Below are 5,644 nucleotides of genomic sequence, written 5' to 3'. Positions count from 1 at the left end.
AAAGTCCCAATAACAGTTTCACCTTTACGAAGGGAGAAGCCCAGATCAGGCTCTCTCTGGAACATTCTGGGTGTTCCTCCACAACAGGCTGGATTTATTGATATATCTGTGATGCATGAATCCTCATACCCAATCACCATAAAGTACTTATGCATTTCTCCTAATAAGGCAGAGTGACTTTTGTTACAGACAGAACTCAGGTGTTTTCTGCTCAGTGACTTTTGCTTGACGTGTGACAAATGCAGCCACTCTCACTTCCTGTTATAGCTGTCTCCTGTTATTCACTCTGACGGGAGAACTTCCTAATTTTTTTCTCTGCATATGACACAGTACTTCTTCAATAGGCAAGTAAAAAAGTAAAAAAAAAACTGTGAAAAGAAGAAAAAAGATCTGGAAGTTTGTAGACCACTAAGACGTCTTTTACAAGATTGTTTTGATTTAATACCAAAAGCAGACTTTGACAGAATTCAATATGTAGTGTAAACCAGAGTTTATCTTTTTTAATCTGCTTTTGTGAAAATATTTTCCTCCAAGAGGAAGACTAAATCAACTAATATAATAAGAACTATATCAGTTAAGTATTATCGATCAAAGGTGGTATTTTAGGGAGTATCTAACAACAGATTGTATCTAAAAAATAATGTTCAATTGTTTGGTTATAGGAATGACAGAAACGTATATTTAAACTTTGTTGGATGCAAAAAACAAAGTGTTCATCAGGCTTCTAGAAGAAAACAAATCAAATCAAATCGTGAATATTTATATGAAACGCAAAAACCCATTGTTCTGTAATTTCTCTAAATCACCTTTTTAGTCTAGAGATTTACAGACTCTTTACCAAAAAAAAAAAAAGAATATCCTGAAAAAAAAAATTAGTTTCATTTTCAAAAAATGAAACTGTTATACAAAATAGATTCTGGGGCAACTTTTTCATTGATTTCAAGTACTTTTTTTTATTTATTTTACATAAATTGGAGTTTTCCTATTTCCTATTACTTCTAACATTTTTGTAAAAGATAATGTTTACATTTAAAAGGAAATCTCATTGAGGTTGAGGTACGTAGACTCTAATGTGACTGTCGGTTAAGAAGTTTAAATCCAAATGAATTGTATTAGTTTTCATAAAACTCTTTTAATCTTATTTTATCGATTATGTAAAGATTACTCACCATCAACTGGACCTGCAGACTTGTTCGCCATATAGCCTTTTTCATTTGATCCAGCAAAATCCATCTGAAGGAAATTTAAAACGAAAGTAAAAACAGACAAAAATGTCTTCACATGAACACTGATCCAAGAGTTCTCACACTGCGGTCAAGTGAGTCGCTGTTCACATTTCTGTGGTCAAATCTGCTATTACTGGATTTTTGGTTTTTATTTGGAGATTCTTTTGATAAAAAACTGCTGAGTAAAAATGATATTAAACCTCCTAATGAATGTGATCATGTTAATATTGTTACAGATGATAATTATATAACATTGATTCAGCATGTTTGGAAATCTTCACTAAAAAGAGGAAACACAAAAAAACAAATGGTCTTATTTCCTTATTTGGACTTTGAGTCACATTAAAGTGATATTCCTTCATTTTACTTGGTAGGCCTTCTTCATTTGGTATACCTGCTACTTACTCTAAAATTTAGATTTTTTTCCTGAAAACATGAAGTGTTTTAACTATATGTTTTTTAAGAAATCCACTCATGAAAAATCCTAAAATGTGTAAGTGACATCAGCTAACTGATTTTGTGAATAAATAGTCTGCTGATCCTCAATGAAGTACATTAGCATTTCCAACAGTTCATGTTTCTAAACAGAATGTACTCACACAATACAAAACNTTACAGATGACAATTATATAACATTGATTCAGCATGTTTGGAAATTTTCACTAAAAAGAGGAAACAAAAAGAAAAAAAAACAAATGGTCTCATTTCCTCATTTGGACTTTGAGTCACGTTAAAGTGCTATTCCTTCATTGTACTCATTGACTGTAAAAATAATGATTTTACTTGATATGCCTGCTACTTCCTCTAAAATTTTGATTTTTTTCCTGAAAACATAAAGTGGTTTAACTATATGTTTTTTTTTAAGAAATCCACACATGAAAAATCCTAAAATGTGTAAGTGACATCAGGTAACTGATTCTGGTTGTGAATAAATAGTCTGCTGATCCTCAATGAAGTACAAATCAGTGTTGAGAAACCTGTTTGGAGGAACACGTCTCTGTGACAGTTTTTCCTCTAGAGGGCGCTCTAGATCTTTCTGTAACATTAAACTGGAGTCCTCACGTCATCATCAATAATAAATCTCTCTCTGCTACTATGACTTAAGGCCGTATTTCTTTAATACAAAAGCCTAAAGAGAATCTTCTGTCTCTTGATGACTGGTGTACCCCCAAAAAAAACCTTTTATACAGAGAATTTAAGATTTTAGCTCTGCTTTTTGCCAACAGAATCAAATACATTTTACCCTCAGTCATTAATTAAACTCAATCTGGATTTATGAAAAATCAACATTTAGTAAATAACATCAGATTAGTTCTGGATCTCCTATTACAATGACCTCACAGACACAGACAGCTTCATCCTGTTTCTTGACTTTCAAAAGACCTTTGACTCTGTGGAGCATCAATTTATTTAAAGAGTTTTAGAACAATATGAGTTTGGTTCAAATTCCACATAAATGTAAACATAACCACATGAATCCTTCTGTAACTCTTTTCATTTGTGAAAAAGAAATACAGTGAACTTGTCAAAAGAGAAAAAGAAAATGATTTTATTTATTTGAAAATATATAATCTAAAAAACTCTAAACTTCACCCCATTTTCATTATGCTGTAATATACTCAGATTATTTCTCATCTGGTTTCTGCCCGAGCTCTGAACATTTTACCCTGCCAAATCACTGATGCGAAACAGTAGATGCTGTTTTGCTGTGGTGACCTCGAATGGGATAAGCCGAAAGATGAAAAACCAAACCATCGCTGCAAATTGAGACTTAAACATTTTGTTTATTTAAGTTTTGAGTTTGTTGTATAAAGTTGCACTGGTTGAAACTTTGAACAAAAAGTGAGTCTGTTCTATTTGGTTCAATTAATCATCTGAATAAACAATGAATAAGAAGTCAGAGCTTCAGAATCATTTCAATATATTTAAGGCTAAAGGAACTTTCAGAATTTTCCGTCCTTTTGTTTTTGATTTGATTAATCAGATTACAATGTCCCCTAGTGGTGCTTAAGAGTATTACATTCATCTGACAACTACAAAAACATGTTTCAAAGCCATGATTCAGACACTGGAAACATGAAAGAATAACATTTAAAATCTTCGGTAAGTTCATTATATTAATTACCATCAGAGATGCAAAAAATATTAGTCTATGTTAAAATAAAAATCCCAATATCCCTAAATAAGGGAATAATCAATGCATGTCTGTTCATGAGTCACTTTGTAGAAGACGAGCATAATGCAGAAAAGATTTAAAGGATTTAAAGGTAAAACCATTGAGAAACTGGAGGAGGTGAAACTTCCAGTTGGTACACTGAAGGGATAGCCGTGCTGTGAGAGAGTTCCCCAGAAAACCAAATGTGTGAGGAATATAGTCCCTTAAAGAGTATGAGCTAACCTTTTGGACAATGTTTTTTTAAAAGGGGAAGAGTTTTAAACTGAAACAACATCGGATAGTGATCGAAAGAAGCTGTTTGACTGAATCGAAAACTCCATCAGCTGGAGCGGCTGAGTGCACTGCAGAAAACGGGGCGACACCGAGTGACTACGTGGAGGACGGAACGAATCATGGCAGGAACGGAGGTCATTTTACAAGAACTGAAAAGCTTCCATAAAAGAAATGAACATTTATGGGCCCACCGATCTTTGGGCCCCCCTCCTCCGCACGATGCCCCCCCATGTTCAATTGTGCTGACAACCATCATTAAACCACCAGAATCCATCTTGGAGCAAATGAGACAACTGAGTTGGAACAAAACCACTAAAGGGTCAAGCAGCGGTGCCGGGACAGGAAGGTCGGGTTTGGGCCCAGGTTACAAAGAGAAGCTCAGGACCTTCAAGAGGAACCCAGCTGCAACATCAGGACTTTGAGGGTCACCCTAGACACGTGATGTGTCGTCTCAAGACTGTCAGTGAGTACTGTGAAGTAAAATAAAAAAGTTTCAAAGTTGATAAACATGTTTTAGTGTGAATTATAAAGTTGCAGTTTTTTATGGGAGTGTTTACTCTAGCTTGTGCTTTTTTTAAGTTTGATCTTCAATGTCTTTATATCTTGATTCACACATTTATTTTTTATTGAATGTTTTGGGGGATCCTATTATAGGTTAAAAGAAAGAAAGGAAACAATAACATGAATGAATAGCAGCTCTGTGAATTTGGTAACTATTAATATAAATGGTTTATATAGTCCAGTAAAAAGAGATAAAGCCCATATTGTTTTATTACAAGAAACACACCTATCTGATAAGGAACATTCAAAATTGAACAAAATGGGGTTTAAACATGTGTTTTATTCCTCCTATAGCTCTGGGAGGCAGAGAGGAGGGGGCATTCTGGTGTCAGGGGCTCTAAACTACAAAAATATATCTGAGTATAAAGATAAAGATGGTAGATTTGTAATGATAAATGGGAAGATTGAAGAAACTCTTATCAGTTTTTTTAATGTTTTCATTCCACCTGGGAGTGACTGGTCTCTCTACAAATTAATCATAGAATTGATGACAACAAAAAGTCAAGGAATCTTAGTATGTGGAGGTGATTTTAATGTTACTTTAAATGCATCTCTGGACTCTTCAAATGGAAAAGGGGACACTAGAAAAATTGGGATAAGAACTGTGGAGCTCATGGTGGAGCTAGGGATAGTAGACGTATGGAGGAACATGAATCCAACTAAAAAAGAATACACTCACTTCTCCCATGCTCACAACATGTACTCCTGATTTGATTACATTTTCATGTTTAAAAAGGACATTTTTAGGATCAAAAGTTGTACAATCGAGGACAATAGTTTGTCTGATCATAACCCGGTTAACATGAACCTTCTCATAGGAGAACAGACATACCCTCTGGAGATTAAACACAAACATTTTAAATGACTCAAATATTAAAGACACGATTGTAAAAGAAGAGGATGCAGAAAATAAGTCAAAGAAGTTTAAAAGAAGAGACTAAAGTCAAAATATCAAAATTGAAAAAAGAAATAGATTAAATAAATTCAGCTGCAATTCAGAAAAACATTCTTTTGAATAAACAACAATATTATGATGGGGAGGAAAGTCATTAAAACTTCTTTCCTATAAACTAAGAAAACAACAAGCAGAAAGAACCATAAATAAAATAAAGAACCCTCAAAATAATAAAATAGAACAAGATTGGAAAATTATACAACAAAAATTTTTAACTTACTATAAAACCCTATATTCCCAACCTTTCATTGATAATCAAAAAGAAATAGATTACTTTCTTCCAAAATTAGATCTACCCTCGTCACTGACAAACAAAATAAGCCTCTTCTTTCTGTTATAACAAAAGAAGAAATTCTGCAAACAATTAAAAGGTTAAAAAACTGAAAGATGGCAGGAGTAGATGGGTTCGGTCCAGAATGGTACAAAACAATGCAAAACTATTTAACCACCCCA

This window comes from Oryzias melastigma, unplaced genomic scaffold (assembly GCF_002922805.2).
Source record: "Oryzias melastigma strain HK-1 unplaced genomic scaffold, ASM292280v2 sc00399, whole genome shotgun sequence".
NCBI lineage: Eukaryota > Metazoa > Chordata > Actinopteri > Beloniformes > Adrianichthyidae > Oryzias > Oryzias melastigma.
This window is presented reverse-complemented; position numbering follows the sequence as displayed.